Here is a 21,987-nt window from a genome sequence, read left to right on the forward strand (position 1 = left end):
AGAATAGGGGTGAGGGTCTCACAATATTTATACCAGAAAGGCTGTATCAGATATTTTTTTTTTGCATAATGAGAAATATTGTTAAGTCTATGAAGGGCAGAGTGAGAGAAATTTGTTAACCTGTATTTGTACTCACACCTTTATAACATGCAACCACACACCTAAATAACTTGTATCTGTATTTTACTGAAATTTGTTTGCTGAGGCTGTCCTATTAAACTGAAAAAAAAAAGCAGCTGTCAAACTACATCACAGATCTTTGATAAGGATAAAATTTTACTTGAGTTATTGATTTAAAAATGACAGAGAACATACTTGGTTGGCTACCTAGAGCCACTCCTGAGGCTCCTTCATGATCACCTTTTGCTGTTATAAGCAGGGCCTGCCAGACTCCAGAAGATGCTGTGGGGCTAGGAATCTATAGGAAGACAAGACTACCTTTACCTGAACAGCTAAGCTATTGATTGCAGCGATTTTGTTCACTTCTGAAGATCTTCAGATTAGATGAAAGGCAGTATTTCCCAGTGGTCAGAACTTGGCAATTGATGGGGTGAATTGCAGATGGATGTTGTTCTGTGCCCACATGTCTTTTATCTTTTTTGGAGGAAATAGAGTGTGGCTAGGAGTTAACCTGTCTCTGTTATGAAAATTCTTTTAATAACTAAACATGTAAATGCTATATTCCCCAGATGCCTGAGCAGTTGAGGGCTTTTTATTGGGTAAAGAGATGTTTTAATTACAGTATAGGATCTACCAAGAGAGCTGGGTCCCTGGCTTTCAACTTAGCAGGTAAGATTTGTACTTGTTAAAGACAAAGAAGAAAAAACTGCTTGCAATAGAAGTTTAACTGTAGCACTGACATTAGTAGAGAACAGCTTAATATACTTTAAAGCAGGGTTAGATTACATGTACAGTATTTTTGTAAGAGACTTAAAAGTACATACCAATTTAAAATATGAGACTTATTGCTTTCTTAGTCTGGAATGAGATATAATGAACAGACAATTATTTAACTGTAAATATACATACAGAGTTAAAGGTAACTTATGTTTATACATAGTTAAGTCAAATGCATGTACATACACATAAAACAGGAGTTGGATGAAGTTGGCTTCTGGCGGGCCCTACCAAAGGCATTCCACTGCACAAAACACACATGTAGTAGGGTCAGTAAGAGGAATTTAGAGACAAAAACAAGTAAACCTGGAGACTAGTCAGGGAATACCTCAGTAAAAATGGCAGAACTTGGTCACCTGACCTGCCCTTAGTTAAGATGGTGGGGAGATCACCTGACATGACCTTCCCTTAGTCAAATTGGTGGTGAGATCATCTGATCTGTCCTCAGTCATGATGGTGGTGGTCATGTGTTGTATAGAGAAACCATGTTTTCAGAGCTATGGAAATTTTAGTGATATAAATAACAAGAGAGACATAGAGGCTGTGTAGAACATTCATTTAAAACATAATTTCATCCATGTGGCCACACCATTCACATATTCTTTTATACATGAAGTAGAGAGGAAAATTACTCAGCACCTTAAACATTGTGTTGCTAAATGCCTGTGCCACCAGCTGTGGTAGGGAGCAAGGGCTGGAACTAACAACAGCTGTCTTGCAGATCTGATGAATCTTGCCAGTTATTGCGGGACCAGTGGTAGTGGTGGCAGAGATAGAATAGAAGAAATCGGAGTGAGAAAAAAAAAAACAGTTTTGCAGGCAGGTGGGGAGGGGGCTTCCCAGTGAAAGGAAAAAGCAGAGGGATTTGAGATGTCAGCAGGCAGGTGAAAATGGGGCTGCCTAGCAAAAGGTAAATAAAGCCGAGGGGAAAGAGATGCCAGTGGCAGGATACTGGCAGTCCTGTTTGCTTTTTTTGTTTGTTTTTGAGGCTTTGTTTACCATAGCTGAAAATATGAGAATGGCTAAAAAAAGTGCAAAACCCAGTGCCATTAGCAGAATGTCTCCAGGCTACTGTGGGGGTTATTATAAAGTCAAACTGATTTCCTTCCTGTTTGCTCTGGAACTCGAGGAACTCGAGCTTTGAGCAGCCCCAGACAGGGAGGACCACTTAAGAGAGGTCCAAAAAGGGAAAGCAAAACAAAATAACAAATTTTGAATATCTCAAAAGGACTTCTCCACATAGCCCAAAAAGAGAGAAAGATAAATAAATCCGAACAGCCTAAGGACCACTCTGAGTGGTGTGGTCACATTTTTAGCTATGGGAAGCAGTCAGAGGTGAATGTGAACAAAAGCTGATTTGGAGAAGGGGACCTTACCATTTGCAGTGATGGAGCAGGCACAGGATGTCAGAAAGGAAGTTGGCCTGCTTGTGCGTGGGAGAAAACATGGAGAGAGCCTGGTCTAGTCATGCACCAATGTTATTTTTTTTTTAAGATATTGGGGTGGTAAGGAAGGTTGGTTCCATTAGGGGTGGAGGTCACATGAGGGGCCACGGGTCATATGAGGGGCCATGGTATGTCACCTGAGGCCTCTTCGGGTTGGCGGGTAGGAGACAATGGCAGGTGAGAGACAGACAGATACGACCATGCAAAGAGAGAGTTTGGGTATAGAGTTTGTTTAATGGGTTATGTAAGAGAAAAGAAAGGGGGAAGGGAAAGGGGGAAAGAAAGAAAAATAGAGAGAGGGAGAGAGAGTAAGAGGGGAGGAGAGAGAGAGGCAGCAGCCATCACTTTATTTTTTTTGTAGTTTTATTTATTTTTATTTATTTATTTGTTTCTTTATTTATTTATTAAGGATTTCTGCCTCCTCCCCTCAACCGCCTCCCATTTCCCTCCCCATCCCCCGATCAAGTCACCCTCCCTCATCTGCTGGAAGAGCAATCAGGGTTCCCTGACCTGTGGGAAGCCCAAGGACCACCCACCTCTGTCCTACTGCACGTACTGGCTTTGGGGCAGCCATCACTTTAGATGAAGAATAAAAGAGAGAGCAGGCTGGAGGAGGCAGAAGACCCACTTGCCTAGGGAGAATGGGGATGAGGGTTAAAGACAGGCCATGCAGAGAGTTTGGATATAGAGTTTATTTACTGGGTTATGGAGGGGAAAAGAAAGGGGAAAAGGGAGAAGAAGAAGAGTGAGAGGCAGAGAGAGGGAGAGAGAGAGAGAGAGAGAGAGAGAGAGAGAGAGAGAGAGAGAGAGAGAGAGAGAGAAAGAGAGAGAGAGGCAGATGGGGGAAGAAAGAGAAAGGGGAGAGAGAGAGGCAGCAGCAGCCATTGCTTCAGAAGAGAGATAAAAAGAGTGAGAGAGCACAGACTGGAGGAGGCAGAATATCCCCACCTCTTGGCAGAACGGGGGAGTGGGTGCAGCTTGTCTCTTAAAGGGACAGGGTACTCAGGTAATAAGTCAGCACATTATAGCAAAAACAGCATAGCTTCTCCTCAATGAAGACCTCTGAAAGTCAATGAAGCACATCAAGCATTTGAAAAAGGTAAATGGAATTCTTTATCATACTTAGAGACTTTTATTAGAGAGAACTATTGATAGGAATGCAGTAAAGGGGTACTACTCCCTTGGAGTCTGTCCCATTCTCTGCTGTTTTATTAACTTTTACATAATAAGTCTTAACTCCTAGGAAAGGGAAAGAAAAGAAGGAAGGGAATGAGAGGGAGAGAGAAAGGGACAGAGAAAGGGAGGGAGAGAGGGAAGAAGGGAGGGAGGGATGAAAGGAAAATGGGAGAGAGAGAAGATGCCAAAAAAAGAAACCCTACCAACACAAGAGATAACTCTACTATGGGACAACAGCTTTAGTGTTAAACTAGAACGGCTGTCACATTACTATCCAGAAGTTCTTTTAATAGTGGAAATAAAAACTCACAGCACGATAAATGAGCGGTGGGCTCACTTTCCTTCAAATGATGTTTTGGCACTTTAGAACAACTTCTAATATGTTTAAACCTAGGCATATAAAGTAGATTAATCATGTTGTTGGAAAATACAGCTGATAATTTGTTCTTCAATCAAATGTTAAACTCTTCAAATCATCCTATGCTTGTCAGCTTCCTAAAATGTCTGTTCTGTGAGGAGTTAATGTGAACATATAGTATGTATTTCACCAAAAGTTTTCCCTACAATGCAGAATTATTAGGGTGTTGTTTTAAAATTCTCAGTTGATATCAAATTGTACATTTCTAATTTCATAATAATGTGTATGGAAAAGTAAAAGAAAACAGAATTTGAAGCATAAAAGCAAGGCAAAGGATTTTTGGTGTCTGTTTTGAGCGACTACCTTGTATCCCCCATACTTTTCTAAACCCAAAATGAACCCAAAGATGACTTTCCACTTCCAATACTTCTGTTTCCAATTATTCAGCATGTGGATTGCATGCATGTACCACCATGCACAGATTACGATCTATTCTAATCAATCCCATGAAAATAACTATTTACACTTCACTTAATTTTAAATAGCCTAAATCCCGCCTTAAAATGAAAATCTAAGCACACTTGTTATTAAGTTTTTAATTTTATTTAATCAGTTATAACATGGGTTTTAATGTTTTCTGCCATTTATTTAATTAATCACATTTTCTTACTACTAGACTACTGTGGACTATACATGCTATACCATAAAATCACTTAGAATTGCAATAGTGAACCCGATAGTCTTTCTTCTCACATTATATTTTCAAACAATAATTGTTACATTACAAAATAGATTTGAATGTGTTGACAGTTTATACCGAATAATTGTAAACAGATATTGATCAGCAGTTATTTAGGTTTTGGTAGTTTTAGTCTTTCACCTTGGCTTCTAATTAAAGTTACTGCAACTGGGCTTAATTAATTCCCTCCCACCATGTGGAACATTTTCTCTAGGCATATCAACCATAAAATACCTTTAATCTTCCCAAGGTAAAGCACTGGAGAAATTTGGGATGCTCAAATAGTACTTTAAAACCTATTGTGAACATGTTGTGTTCCTGTAAAGTATCTTGAATTTCTAAAAAAAAAAAAAAAAATTCCTTTATACACTAGAGAGAAATCAGGGATGGTGGTAAGCATATATGTATATTAATTGCTGTATGCTAATGTGAAAAGAGCCCTTCTACTTAGAAAAGGATATTTAAACTAAGTTTGATCCTAATTCCTTTATAGATTCCCATTGATCTGCTTCTGAGGCAATTATTTGACAAGGACACAGAAACCTTGGAGGAGAATCTCAGCTAATGACAGTATAAAGACACTTCTAATAAGTGGTCAGAAAAATGATCAAGGGGGCTTTGCACTGCTTTAATCTCCAAGTTGTATTAATGATAGTCATATTTTGGTGTTATAAAGCTTCATTTTTATTTAGTCAAGTACATGTCAAAAATATATTAAAACTAAATTCAAAATATTAAAGGTACAAACATATTTTCTACTTCTATTTTATATAATTTATAGCTAGGTTAGTGGAACAAATAAGCAGACAAAATCTAAGAAACAAAACTTAAATCAATTAGTACAGTTTTTCTTATTTTCTACTTAATCAAAATGGAGTAGATTAATCCATGCAGTTATTAAATACCTGACATTGTTATTTTGAAAATTCCTATTCATAAAAATCTTAATGCATACTTGACTATTTTATTATTATAATTAGTTCACAACTGTTATTAAGAATAGCCATGGAAATCTATTATACTAATTAAAATTAGACTGATTTCTTATCGAGATTATAGAACAGGTGACAATTTGAAGGTAGTCTTCTGCAGGAAGAACCAAGGTATCCTGGTTATATTCCTCTGTGACTTCATTACTTCCGAAAGTTGCAAGTGAAATTTTCAGTGGATCACTTCAGGAACTTTTTGATACTAAATTGATACACAGAAAAGAACATGACCAAGCTACGTCCACCTGTGTACAAATCACTTCTACATTTGGACAAGTTGTAGATCAGACATGGAACAATGCAGTTATCTGCCAGATGCATAGTTTCCTTAGTTATTCAACATGAAAAAAATGAACTCATGAGACATCACACATTCTTCTTCACAAATATTATCACCTTACAGAGTCATCTTTTGATAGAATATATGGGCAAGTAGACATAGAGAGCATATTTTTTATTTCACATGTAGATAATGAATTCCTCTTACTAGTTCTTAAAATTTACTTTAAATGAGCCTTGTATATTTTTATCTAAAACATTATTTACCCTTGATTTAAACTGAACTAACTTCATGACTCTAATGAGATGAATTGAAAAGGCATCATCAATTCATATTACAAATTCCCGAATCCCTTTTCACTAATTCCCAAAATAAGTAGTGTTATCTTCAATCATGAGAAATAGTGCTAATTTTTATTGATGGCTACCATCAGAAAATTAGTTAACAATCCCTTTTAAGTTTCATTTTGAAAATCACAGGAAAGAATAGCTATAAGAATATGGTGCTAGAGTGCTATGTGATGCTAAAAACTTACAAAAAGTACTATTAGAACAAATTTAAATAGCCATTAATTTAGAGAAAAACATTTATGGAGAAAAACTCTTATTCTTTTATTCCTAAGCTCTATATTTACTTAAAATTTCATAAACTGTGAATCAGAGTGTTTAAAACATGGTTTAATTATAAACAGTGAAAGGTTTTCGCTAAGGTTACATTTATTTTGAAGTTCTCTTACTCATTTGTTTAAACATTTTAAACACTCTTCTTTTAAATAATTACATATATTTCATTAGTATTATATAATTCAAGTCATATTGAAATATCTGTTTATTTCTTGCGAAAATATTGCGTTGATTCTCCCAACATACATAGACTCACTTCATGGGTATTTTTATATGTCAGCTTTAGCTATATTTACTTAATCATTACTTTTATGACAAAACAGTGGCTAAAGGTTAGGAACATCACATCACATACTATCAATATTTAATTAGTGGAGAAATCCTAGTGTTTTTTTTTCATTCTTAGTAGAAAAATAGTTCACTTTTAGTCTACTTTTAAAATTTTTATAAAGTGTTCGAGTATCTCTGGATATTTTTTCCGTGGCATGTGTGTGTGTGTGTGTGTGTGTGTGTGTGCACATGCATGAGTCTGTGTATGTGTGAGTGAGTGTGTGTGTGTGTACACAAGTGTATATGTGTGTGATTTCTCTTCTCAGTGTGGTTTATTTTTCAGGCTATAAAGAAATATGATCATTGGTGCTGAAAATTATTTGACTTGAATAGTACACATAAATTATTTATATGCAAGCATCCTTCCAGTGAGCCCACATTTAGATAAAAATTAGAGAAATGTGGTCTTGGGAATAATTATTGTCATATGAATGAAGTTGAATAAAGAAAGAAGGGGTTTATTGTCAAGGTAACTCTTCATTTCAATAGTGAGCATTAGCATTCCTTGGATTTAATTACAAAATAACCAAAACATAATTTGAAAGCATTTATATCTAGACAAATAAAATCAACAGATTGACAAAATCAATAAATAAAAAAAAAGAAATAAGCTTTATTTTGGAAAATGCTTTTGTAGTGCTTAGATTCTAATATTCTAGAAAATGTTAAGTATTTATTTAACTTCCTGATTTCTTTCCTATAAACAAAACATTAAAATGACACCTATAAATTAAAATACGATGTAATGTTTTTTTAGAGAATTCAATCAGCAACTTAATTGTAACCTGTTTGAGGCAGAAAAAAGAGAAAGAAAATAAAACCGAGAAATCACTAACGTGATAAATAATGTCTATCATTTATGAAGGAAAATTAGCCATATTATTGATTATTTCCAAATTTTGAATTGTGGAAAAAACATATTAACAATTACAAATTAAGTAAAGTTAACAGCAAAGATGAAATCGACATTTTTATCAGGCAATTTACTGAACTTTTTCCAGAATGCTAATATTTCCCAAAAATAGATAAGAACCTCTCAATTAGTATATCTGTCATAGACTTTCAGATCTGTAGGGTTTTCTGTTTTTCCTAAATATTTCAGGAATAAAAGCTTATGAAGGAACCACTGCAGAGGACAGTTATACCGAGGAAAACAAAGTTGGAAGAGCTCACACTTCCAAATAAATTTTTTACTCAGATACAACAAGCAACTAGAACTAATTATGTATTTTCCTCCATTCTAACTGAAGTAGAAAGGGGATAGAATACACAACTCTGAGTTTTCTTCTTATTTTGTTTCTTTAGTTTAAGAATCCTCTCTACCATGCTTGACCAGCGCCCATGACTGCCTCCAGAAGTCCAAGTAGGTCAATAGCCCACAAACTGTCTTTTTGAGATTCCATATAAATCCTGTCAGACTGGCTAAGATCAACAGCAGATATGACAGCTCATGCTGGTGGGGATGTGGAATCAAGGGGAAATCTCCCCTTCTGGTGAGACTACAAACTTACGCAGTTACTATGGAAATTAATATGGTGGTTCCTCAAAAAATTGGGAATCAATCTACCTAAAGACTCAGCTATAAAACTCTTGGGCATATACCCAAATGATGCTCCATCATACCACAAGGACACCTTTTCAAATATCTTTGTCACAGTTTTATTAACAATAGTCAGAAACTGGCTATTATTATCAATAGCCCAGATATCCCTCAACCAATGATGGATAAAGAAAATGTGGTGTATTTGCACAATGGAGAATTACTCAGCTGTTATAAAAAAAAATGCCATCATGAAATTTGCACGAAAATGGATGGAACTAGTAAAATCTTATCCCGAGTGATGTAACCCAGACCTAGAAATACAAACACGGTACATATTCAATTAGAAGTGGATATTAGCTGTTAAGTAAAGTATAATCATGCTACATTTAATAGACCAAAAGTGCCTCAGTAACAAGGAGGGCTCAAAGGGGAATGCGTTCATATCCTGGGAAAGGCAAATACCTTTTATGGGTGACCAGGAGATGTGGGATGAGGATGTGAACAGGGAGTATCAGGCAGGTGTGTAGGATACAGGGAGAGAGTACATTTAGAATGGGGGGGGGCATTGTGGAGGGAAGAATTTGGGAAGGTATTTCAGTGGAAACTCCCTGGAATCAGTAATGGTGACCATATCTGTATCTAATGAAATGATTATGTAGTTTTAAGCTTGAACCTATTTCCACGGTGGATCATATTTATTTATTTATGAATAATGAATCATCCCTTGCTTAGACCATGATATTTAAAATTTATTTGTTTTCTTTTATTTACTATTTATTAAAATATATAAAGCTTAAGTATCTGATACATGTAAACTCTTTTTTTTGAGTTTTAAAACTGCAATCACTTTTCTTTTATTTTTTTATTTTTATTTTTATTTTTTTTTTTAGTTTTTGGAAAACATTTCCGCCTCCTCCCCTTTTCCCATTTCCCTCCCCCTCCTCCCACATATCGCCCCCTCCCCCCACTCCATTCCCCCTCCCTCTTGAGTCTGAAGAGCAGTCCTGATTCCCTGCCCTGCGGGAAGTCCAAGGTCCTCCCCCTTCTATCCAGGTCCAGGAAGGTGAGCATCCAAACAGGCTGTAAACTCTTAACAATAAGAACAATGTATGCACCAATTGTTGTTTTACTCCCTACTTCTCTGTGTTACTTTTATATCTCATTTTCAGGTGTGAATTCCTTCAGTCTAATAGGATTGGAGATTTTGTCTGTTTTCTCTTTCCTGTAAAATTTCTGAACCGCTATTTCCAAAACAGTATCACATAAATACCATTTGCAATTTTTATCTTCCTGTGATATGAAGCAAAAATACAACAGAAGTGACTTCTACCCCAGATATTCCCAAGTCCCAGTTCTCTAGCTAGAAATCCAGGGGTAAACAAGGTAGTAGGACAGGTGAGGCTGTTTTTCTTTGCTCAGAGATTGCTACCTTTACACAGCGCCCTCACAGGTTGCTGTTCTGCAAAATCATCAAGAGAAGAGCAAGTTTTTGTTGCTTCCTCTTTATCTATATATAATATAGTTATACTAAAACCACATTCTTATGGAGTTTAATAGCCTTGATTTCCTCTTCCACAATATTTTGTTGGTTCTTGCCACACTGGAGTTTCAACAAGTCAATTTTGAAATAATTCGCCATCTAAAACCTTCCACATTTTTACATTATTTAATTAAGTTTTAATTTGTTTAAAATTAGTTTTCATCTCTTCAGATAATTTAAAAATACCATATTTACCTTGAGTAATATTTTTAATTTCTTATATTCTTTCTAGAAAATTCATTTAAGAAGAGGATACAATTATTTTGTTCTCTACACAGCACCAGTTTCTAATCCAGGGGCCATGCATCTTAGCACATGTAACTGAATTGAAAGACACAACAAAAAGAAAACAACGAAGAAAACTATTTGTATTAAAAATAGTTTCAAAATTCTCATTAAAGAATTAAATGAAATATCGAATATAATCATATATCCTGAAGATCATTTAACATAATCAATTTGGCCTTGTCCTAGAAATGTAGGAATGTTTCAACATACATCACTCACTAAATGTAATACATCTTACAGAATTAATTATGAAAAAACAAATGGTCATCTCAATCGCTCAGGAAAAGACCTTTGACCAAACTCAACATGCTTTCCTGGTAAGTAATTATTTTAATTGGAAAATAAATGAAGACTGTTCATGATGTCACTAATTTCCTCAGAGAAAGGATACATCTTGCTACATTTCCAAAGTTTTACTAAATCAAGACTCGGCAAAGTGATAAATACAGTTAATACAGCAAATTTTAACAAATCCATTCAGTTCTATTGTAGCAATAAGCTATTCCAAAATAGGTCTTTCCTTGTTGAATAGTACAGATTTATGGAATATAATCTACATAGATTTCAGTCTTCATTTTACTGTTAATCACTTGAAAGCTATAATATATTTCTAAAGAATTGTTTAAGTGTGAACTTTTTTACAATGAAAATTTTGTTTGAAGTATTAACATGGTTAGATAAGGTGCTTGATAGATTGGTTATACATAAATTCATGTATATTATATACATGAATGCACATGCGTGTGCGCTTGCGTGTGTGTGTGTAATTTTGTTTTTGTTTTATTCCACCTCCAAAGAGCTTACAAGGTAGTTTTGTAAGGAGCCCATTACAATTTCCAGGTGACTTTAATTTCAATCAGTGACTTTTGAGAGTGAGAAGGAATGTTTAACTACTTTGGCAGGACTCCATCAGCTGGACAATGCTGATGTTTGTGGTCTCTGTAAATAGAATTTTCCACAAGCAAGTTAGGGATTTTACTCAGATTTGTCTTATTCAAAATGACAGATACAATACCCTTACAAATAAATATATGTACAAAAATAAGTACTGTGGAAACAAAATTGCATATCTATTCATTTTTGAGTGACCAGGGGAGAAATAGGGCCATATATAATTCTAGAGTTCTCAAAATATGATAACAAAGTCTCTGGCTTGTATTTCCTACTTCATATTTTGCTGTGTCATGAATTCAGAACATTTGTGATTCCATGACCTGGTTGAACTATCAGTTCAAATATTATTCATCAGAACATACAAAACTATTTTTCCTGATTTTTGCAAGAGTATTAAGAAAATCTGAAATGCTACACTTTCTACTGTATGTTTAAATTTCCTGATAATAAATTTGTAGAAATGTACAATTTCTAGCTGAGGACTACATGGATTCTTTTTAACTGTGATCTTAGTGGTCAAATGCTTTGCCCCTCTATTTTATTTCACTGAACACATTCAAGTGGAGATTCAGGAGTTGTGTTTTTAGTCACTCCCTGCTAATAAGGTCAATAAGGGTGTATTGTAGTAATATGGGCGGCGGCAGGGTTGCGTCCCCCAACATCCCAGCCGCCGGCTCGGCTTCGGCTAGCTTATGCCCTGAAATAATTACACAGACACTGTATTCTTTTATAAACTGCTTGGCCCTTAGCTCTAGCCCTTACTGGCTAATTCTGATATCCCAATCAACCCATCTCTAACAATCTGTGAGCACCGGTCTTACCGGGAAGATTCTAGCCTATGTCCATCCTGGATTGGAGCTTCATTGCTTGCGTCTGCCTGGGAACTGGGACATGGCGTCTCTCTGAAGGCGTCTGCTCTGGAGAGGAGAGCTGCGGAGTCTGACCTCACTTCCTCTTCCTCCCAGCGTTCTGTTCTGTTTACTCCACCCATCTAAGGGTGGGTCTATCCAATGGGCCTAGCAGTTTCTTTATTCTTAGCCAGTGAAATCAACAGATTGATATATGACACTCCCACATCACTTCCCCTTTTTCTGTTTAAACAAAAAAAAAACGAAGGCTTTAACCTTAACATAGCAAAATTACATATAACAGTTATCAAGTAAAAGTTACATCAGAAACATTTATACATATAACAAAATTGACCTTAAAATCCATACCAATGCAAATTATTCATACCTATATCATTTCCCCCTTTAAATGTAAAAGAACATTTATAAACTATATTTGGGAACATGGGCGCAGTTTTTTCTCTCCAAACTGCTTCCTGCTGAATGGGGGCGTCGTTAATCAGATTATTTAGGGTGTAACCTGTGTGCCAGGTTTATCTCAGTTGGCAGTTGAGCAAGGCAATTTTCTGAAGATGTTCACAGCAACCCTTCAGGAGGACGTGGTCCATCATACCAAATCGGGATAAATGCAATCCACAAGGTCTGATCCTCTGTGAAAACAAAAGCAGAATCTCTTTTCCAAAGTATCATATCCTTAGATCCAAATTTTAAAATCATACCCTCATGATATCCGTTCTGGTTCCACTGGGCAGCCCATATAATGAAATGTCTCTCTGTACTTAGCTCCTTCACAGTCAAAAATTTTAAAGAAAACACAATAATACAAAGAATCCAGACTCTCTGTGAATTTTTCATCTTTACGCGGCTTAATTTTTATTTATATCTATAACTATCTGTACTCTGTCTCTTTAAAGACTTTACTTTTACTTTTTTCTTTTTAAACAATTAACTTTATTCTCTATATTCTTTTTCTTCTCTCTCCCAAGCCAACGTACATTTATCCAACAGTGTGACTCATTTAGTGGTCTGAATCTGTCCTATTGTGAATCTGCAATTTTTTACTATCCAGGAGCACTTTTGATTTACGCCTTTAAATCACTAGGCGCTTAAGAATCTAAGCTGCGACATTTCTAGGTTAACTTTTTGCTTTTTGAGCATATATCTTTGACCTGGAATAATTCTGTAGACCAGGCTGTCTTTGAACTCTCAGAGATCCGCCTGTCTCTGCCTTCCAGGCATTGGGATTAAAGGCGTACACTACTATACCTTGAACTCACAGAGATCTGTTTGTCTCTGCCTTCTAGGCACTGGGATTAAAGGCGTGTGCTACCACACCTTAAGTCACAGAGGTTTACTTTAAGAATTTTAACTTTTAGTCTGCATATATTTTTAATACACTTTAAACCATTCAGAAATTTTCTGTCTTTGAATCTCTCTTTACTGTATATCTCTCTTTTTCTGACCACAAGAGCCTTTAATTTGCCAAGCAATATCAGTAGGACTAAAGGCGTGGCTTTGCCAGCTAGATCCAGTCCATTCCTTAGCTTTCCAGCCTCATGGCGGAAATACAGGCTGCAGCCATGTTTATAGCCACAACTGGCTTTTCAAGGTCCCTGCCAGCCAGCAAGCTACAACAGACAACACTCAAGTCCTCTCTCAGTAGCCGGCCCTCCTGCCTCAAACAGTCAGAGTTTGCCCTGGCAGGATGGCCCAGAAAGCCGGCATTTTTAAAACAACACAGGTTTGTTCCTGCTGCTGAGTCAGGAAAATTTCAAAATGTAGGACGTACCATTTTGTGCTAGCTCTGTGGCTACCAGGTAGGAGCGGCACTCAGCACTTTAATTCTGAGACTGAGCGTGCAGCACAGAAATTCTTTTCATCCAAGTTACATCCAAATCTGAGACGCAGAGCACTACGCAGTCTGAAAACACGTCCCTGTATGGCAGCAAGAATCCGCCATGCTCTTCCGCCTGCCTAAGCCTGATTCTGCCTTCTGCCCAGGAGCAGGCAGGGAGCTCAGAGTCATCGTCAAGGTCTCAGAGCACTCTCCTTCCGATCCCAAGCGGGAACAAAAACATAAAGCCAGAGTTTGCACTGGCGGCACAGCCCCAAGGAGCTGTGCTTTAAAATGACACAGCTTTTTTTTCTGCTGCTGTTGCCGAATCAGGAAATCTCTCTACAGCACGCCACCAACAAACAGCAAAAATCTGTGTTAAACTCTCTCTCCATTATTTTTAAGCCTTCTCAGGTTTTTTAAGTGGGTTTAGTCCATCACGTCGGGCGCCATCTGTAGTAATATGGGCGGCGGCAGGGTTGCGTCCCCCAACATCCCAGCCGCCGGCTCGGCTTCGGCTAGCTTATGCCCTGAAATAATTACACAGACACTGTATTCTTTTATAAACTGCTTGGCCCTTAGCTCTAGCCCTTACTGGCTAATTCTGATATCCCAATCAACCCATCTCTAACAATCTGTGAGCACCGGTCTTACCGGGAAGATTCTAGCCTATGTCCATCCTGGATTGGAGCTTCATTGCTTGCGTCTGCCTGGGAACTGGGACATGGCGTCTCTCTGAAGGCGTCTGCTCTGGAGAGGAGAGCTGCGGAGTCTGACCTCACTTCCTCTTCCTCCCAGCGTTCTGTTCTGTTTACTCCACCCATCTAAGGGTGGGTCTATCCAATGGGCCTAGCAGTTTCTTTATTCTTAGCCAGTGAAATCAACAGATTGATATATGACACTCCCACATCAGTGTATGGTATCCATGTATTTAGAATTTTGAACTGACTTTATTTTATTTCTATGAAGTGTCAATTTTATTAGGTCTGGAACTCTTATTTGTTTTTGTTGTGTCCCTAATACACAGGTTACTAAAATGGCAGGTGCTTCATAAATAAGCAGGATAAAAATTATCTACAAATTGAGCAATTTAAAGATATTCACCCAATCAACTGGCTTTAGAAAATGTCAGAAATTTATTGTGCTGACTTAATATAGGTGAGAGCTGGGTACCAAGGTACTGTGAGAAATCAAAAGTCTTACTTATAGAAATAACTTTTTGCTTAAATTGGCCAATAGTTTTTTTAAATGAAATTGATATATTTTTGATTAAATCAATATTAGTATAAATATTTAATAAAGCATTATTGATTCTGGTAAAAATATGAAAATAGTACAGTTGACCTTAGTTCCTAAGCGAGAACAGATGAAATCAAACTCAACTCTCAGTACTGACAGTAGCTAACAATAATACTAATTAAAGTTTAGTGGTAGAGTGTGTTTGTGTGTTTTAAGCTTGAGCCTATATCCACAGTGTGTAGTCTTTTTGCAAGGATTTTAATGATTTTCACCACTACTAACCTTAGGCATACTTCATGATATTCTTATGAACAGAAATGCCATTTGTTAGTTAGGAAATATGGCTGAATTCTGGCAAGTCACATTAGAGGTAATGCTTACTAACGTGAAAACTTAACCTTGGCAGACACTTTCAATGTATTGAAATTGTGAGTTTATGCTTCAGTAAAATTCCCATACAAACATGCACACATAAACATACACACATTGTACAAAGTCATATATTTCTCACTGCTACCAAAATTTTGTTTTCTACATGATATAATCTTCATGTAGAAATTCAGAAATTACACAGAAACAAACAATATGAAAATAACATCATAAACTAAACTTACTTCTTCATGGGAAACAACTATGATAATTTTGGACAATACATGATATAATCTTCATGTAGAAATTCAGAAATAACACAGAAACAAACAATATGAAAATAACATCATAAACTAAACTTACTTCTTCATGGGAAACAACTATGATAATTTTGGACAAAACAGGCGTACACAGCCTACTATCTTTTTTATCCTGTTTTCTCATCTGTGAGTGACAAAGAACATTGCCTGGTCTTTGGGGACAGGTTGAAGAAAAATAGAAGGCATTCCACACATCCTTGGCTTTACTGTTGAGAAACTTTAAGACAGTAGTAGGAAATTTGAGAGTGATTCTTCCCAATGATTCTACTGGGAAGCATGGGCAAATGCCTAGAGTTTCAAGAGAGATTGCTGTAAAATAAGGCACCTTCCCCTTTCCTATGGTTTCTGTGGGATTTCTAGAAAACTTAATGCTACTGTTAATTTGATTCTCACAGGTAAGTTCATAGGCATGCAATCCAAGTCCTTGAGAGCACATGGCTTTGTGATGTCTTTGTTTTCCTAGTTATTGCTTGTGTCTCCATTTAAATTTAAATTAAGACAAAATACACACTCCTCCAACTTAACTTTCTTCCTAACCCTCTATTCAATGTAGCTATTATCACTCTTATGATGATTATCCTTAACTTTTGCTGAGAGAAAATACTATCGTATAATTTCATACTATGTGACCCCTGCCTATGATTGTTATTCTGGTTACTGCCCAGCTTGTTGCCCTCCTGTAGTGTATTACATACTTTTCTTTCTGAAAAAAAAAGTCACTATGGATAAAAAGAGGAAAGAGAAACATGATTGTAGTATATAAATGGTTCCTTACCATTTTGACTTGTTTCTGAAATCTTATAATTTGTATCAATTATGAATAGAACCTAGACTTGCTTATGGTTATATGATAACCTGGGTCTGAGTGAAATCAGAGAATGACAACACATACACCCTGATTCCTGCTTGGTGTCTTGCTTTATAAAATTCTCTTGCTAAAGTAGAAGAGGAGAATTGCTGATCTAAAACGAAAAAAAAATGGGAAAAGGAGTAGACAGATGGGAGGTGTTGAATCAACCCAAATGAAATATAAGACCCCATATAAAAACTCTGCTTTGTAAGTTACTTTTTAAATTGATTTTTATTGAGCTCTACATTTTTCTTTGCTCCCCTTCCTGCCTCTCCCTTCCCCTTTAACCCTCTTCCAAGGTCCCCATGCTCCCAATTTACTAAGGAGTTCTTGTCTTTTTCTACTTCCCATGTAGATTAGATCTATGTATGGTTAGTTTTAAAATTAAAAACAAACAAACAAACAAACAAGATTAAATCTTGTAAACATTGACTGCGTTTTTGTTTTCCAGCTGCCCAGACCCGGATAATCACAAAACTTTATTAATTACCACACTGTTTTGGCTCGATTGTATTTTTAGCTAGCTCTTACATCTTAAATTAACCCATTTCCATTAGTCTGTGTATTGCCTCTAGACTGTGGCTCACCGTTGCCAGCATGTTACTCTTTGGCAGCTACATGGAATCTCCTTGACTCTGCCTTCTTTCCTTCTCTACCTCTGTTTGGACTTCCTGTCTTGCTATATTATGCCCTGCCATAGGTCAAAGCAGTTTCTTTATTAATCAAAGGTAATAAAGCATGTAGCACGTTCACAGCATACAGATGGAAATCCCACAACAAACTGCTGAGAGAATGCTGAAGTGCCCTCTGAGGAAAGGATACCATTAAGTAAACAGCCTATGTTATGAAAAGAGAGGGAAGTAATACTGGGTGGCATGGTTTAAACAAAGATGAGGGTGAGATGATGATGAAGGAGAAGGCAGAATTTAGGGGGAAGAGATATGAAGAAGCCATAAGAAAACACGCTAATATATAACTTAATTAAAAGCATAACTTTAAAAATACAATTTTAGAGCATTATTATGCATAGGTGGATAACGCTGACCCCAGTAGCCTTGGGTTATTAAACAAAAATCCCAGGGCTAGCTATAGGAATCTTTGCTAGGAATTGTTGCCAGAAAGGACACAGAACTACACAAGTTCTTTCCATTGCTGTTGATTGCACAGCGTAACTTAATCTTTCTACTGATTGGCTAAAGAATCCAGAGAAATAACGCTCAAAATAAGCTCTGGCTTCCTTCCTGCTGGTTAGTCTTCAGAATACCAGAAGTTGTTATGCAGACAATGGGGAGAGAAAAGTCAGCAAAGGTACTCCTTAGCTCTTCACCTTGTATGCTTCCAAACAATTCACCAAGGAAAGGGGTGCTTACATCCACAGTAGTGACACCAACAGATTTCTAACTGGATCTAAAAGTATTCTATAGCAACAAGTTCAGGTTCAGTACTATTGATCTGGTCTAAATCTCACGTCTGTGCAGATTATGCCTCTAGCGTTGTATGTATTGCAATTGTTTTGCTAATATTTTTGCATACTGCTTCTTGAATCTTTATAGAATAGTTATGTCTTCAGCTTTTATCAAAGATGCTTCTGTGTTTAGCAAACACTGATTAAAAGAGAGCCTCATAGATAGTCAAAATGCTGGGAAAAAGTGATGACTGAATGTTTATCATCAAACAAGACATCCATTTCACTTCTTCCTAGGATTAGGGGATATAATGAGGTGGTGTAAAATTGGAAGAGTTAAAATATGAGGAGTAAGGTTCCTAAAATCCTTTATGTAGCGTGAAATAACCATCACATGTGTAAAGTTACAGATGCAGTTTTCTTCATAGGACATCATCAAGACTGAGGAGATAAACATGCACTCATGTACTCATGTGATACAATAATTCATGGGATCCTGCCAAGGGTATCACATGATATTAAAAGATTTTTGAGAAAAAAGGAGTCATTATTTTCAGTGATGTAGTCACTGGTAAGAAGTTTATGCTTTTTATCCAAGCCAATTTCAGTTGCCCTGGTTAAAGCTACTGATTCACAAATCTAAAAAAAATCAAAATACATGAAATTCTGATAGATCTTAGTGAAGAGTATATAGGGAGTTGTAGGGATATGGGAAGGATAAAAGAGTATAAAGACATGAGTGTGAACAGGCTGTATAATATACTTACACAGAATTTCAAAGACTAAATTAGTAAAGAATTCACATTATGTTCCAAAGTTGAGTCTCTCTCACATTGCAGCGGTGACAAAGAAAAGAAGGATCAATACTTTGTCACTTATTTCAGGGTAAAGATCCTTCCCACTGGGCAGAAAAAGCTTTGAATTTATCAGACCTCCTTCCAAACCCTAAACCTACATGTCTAAACAGGAAGGACTGGTTCAAAGAAGAAAAAAAATAACAGAAACATCAGTCTTGTACATGACCATTTGGGAAGTCCATGACTTCCCAAAGCTGCATAAAATCGGTTGTATTAAAGTAATATAATCAAACCAATTATACCCAAATCATTAATATGTGTGTATGGGGGAGGGGCATGTGATATGATGTGGAGTGTGTGTGTGTGTGTGTGTGTGTGTGTGATGAGATGCAGATGTTCACTTTATGTGACTTTCTTAGTTATTAGTTACTTATATATTTTTTTAAGAATGAAAAATTATTTCTCAATTCCTGAATCTAACTGAGCTAGAATAGTTAGCCAGCAAGTTTCAGGGATGCTCTTGTCATTTGTCATTCCCTTCCCAGCACTGAAGTTAGAGATGAGCACCTCCAAGCCAACCTTTTATTGTGGGATCAATGGACCCAACATCAATTTCCCATGCTGTAGAGAGAGGCCATTTTCAACTGAGTAAGCTCCCCAGACACTCCAAATCTTACCTTATCAACACCATGTCTCAGTATATTTTATCAAATTGATGTTGAGACTGCTAGTGCTCTAAAATAAATCAAAAAAATCAAAGAACATAAGCTTTCCCTTAGGAATATGTAAAACTCTCAATCATGGACCTAGGTAGAAGAAATGTTGCAGTTTATCTACATTGTCTTGGTGCTGTGAGGTAAATGCTTTAGGAAGATCATGACCTTAAGCTAGGGACAAAATTCTACAAGCAACAATAGTTCATTTTACAGCACACTTGTCACATGGTCTTATCTCCATCGAAGCTTGGTCAGTGTGTATAGTGTTTACTGTACAAACATTAGGAACTGAGTTTAGATCGTCACAGCTCATTAAAAGTCAGGCACAGAGGAATACGCTCATATTCCCACAACTGTGGCACATGGGGACCCCAACAAGATGAACCCTGTGGTTTTGCTGCAAGTTAGTCTGACCTAATCAGTATGCCTCAGGTTTTGTGGGAAATCAAGAAATTAAGAAGGAGAGAAATTGATGAAGATATCATCATTGACCTCTGGCCTCCATACACATGCCTACACACATATATTCATAAACACAAACAGCCTCACACCCACACCCATGAAAACCAACTTTTTAAATTATAGTGGAAGACGGGAAGTAGACAATCTTGACAATTTCATTGTGCTGCAAATATGTTGCATGAATTTTGAAATATTTGCATATATTTAATATATATTGAGACTTATATGCATTTGTTTTGAAGTAATCAATATACACACAAGTGAATTGTTCACTAAGTCAGGGTTTTAAGAGAACTCTAGGCATTTCTTTTGCTCAATGGCATCGTCATAACTATAAAACTACAAATCTGTTTAAGTTTTTGAACAAATGATACAGCATCATATTCAGAATTTTGTAGATCTTTAAATCAGATGCCATATCATGAGGGTTGAATTTATGTATTTCAATTTTAAGAACTCCAGTTGAAGAACCATTGATCCTTAAAGTTCCAGGGTTTGCCTGTGTGGACATTTCTTAGAGGTAACAACAGCAGGAACATTGCAGTATATTATTGCAGGAAGCACTTGAACATGCAACACTTGAAAATACAGGTATTACTTATGGGCTGTTTATTTTTTTCCATGTTAGTTTTCTTTTGATGGTGGATATAATCATTATACTAGATTTGTTTTACAAGCTGTGTTATCTTATATTTTGTTTCCTTTCTTTCTTAATCATTGTCAGCATAACCAAATAAAAGTTAACAATATGAACCAATGTTACCATCACATTTTTATTGTCATAAAATTCTAACTAAAATATTTAATGCTGGGATAGAATTAAAGACCTACCGTTGGAGGTCAGTAAAGCCAGCATTTTTATTAAGTGATTTTATTTTTTTCAGCTACTTAATATATTTTCTGATTGAGTGTTGCCTTTCACTTGAGGCAACTTTGCAAAAAAAATAAAGGAATTTTTAAAATAAATGACATAACACTCAAGATTTCATCTTAGTCACATGCTCAATATTTGAAATGCAATATAAAACACTGAAGCGGTAAGACAGGGGTAATGAGGAAATTGCTGTAACTGACTAACCACTCCACTAATGTACGATAACAAAGGCCCCATTACCCAATTACCTAAAATGTAAAGTAAGATTTTAAGAGTTGAATAATGAGAATCAACAATATGTCTCAACAGGTAAAAGCATTTTCCATATTAACCTGGTAACCTGAACTTGATCCTCGGAACTTACAAATAGGAAGTATGTACCCAGCGTCTGTAATCCCAATCTCCTAAAGAGAGGTGAGAAAAAAAGACAGGAATCACCAAAAAGCGCAGCAGCAGATAGATTGCAGGACATGGTGCAGTAGACACAGGGGAACTATGCTTCAAAAAAGTGAAAAGGGAGAACTGACTCAGAGAAGTTGACCTCTGACCTACCCATAAGATGTGCCTCGTGCAAGTGCATACAGGTATACACACCTTCACACACACACACACACACACACACACACACACACACACACACACACACACCAAATAGCATGGGAAGATTTAACACTGAACAACTAAAGATGTCAATATAGAATAAGTAAATTATCTTCAAGTCTGTACTAAATCATCAAACTCATTCTTTTTTTTAAAAAAAAAAAAATCTGAGTGAGAGCCTCAGCAGACTGTTTTTTAGTCAACCCAATATCAATGCCATAGAGGACAACATTGTCAACAGTTTTGGAGATGGAGAATTTTTTTCCTGTTTGTCTAGAACAGTTAAGTAGATGGTACCATGTCAGCAAGAAAGTAAATGCATTTTATTTTTCTTGTAAAGCTTATGGATGAGAAAAAAAATTGTGAGTATAGGACAACATAATAATTGGGCATGTCCTATTTTATTATTTGTGCTGAATTGTATTTTTACTACAGCAGATCCCATTAATACAGTAATAAATACAATAGAAATAACCTAGAAAACTACATTATCACAGTTAAAGATCAGCTACTTGACTGGAATGCAAGCCAGTTTTTAGCTGTTGAGAATGTTAACTTTTAGGACTTGTCA

Source organism: Microtus pennsylvanicus, chromosome 16 (genome assembly GCF_037038515.1).
Source record: "Microtus pennsylvanicus isolate mMicPen1 chromosome 16, mMicPen1.hap1, whole genome shotgun sequence".
Lineage (NCBI taxonomy): Eukaryota > Metazoa > Chordata > Mammalia > Rodentia > Cricetidae > Microtus > Microtus pennsylvanicus.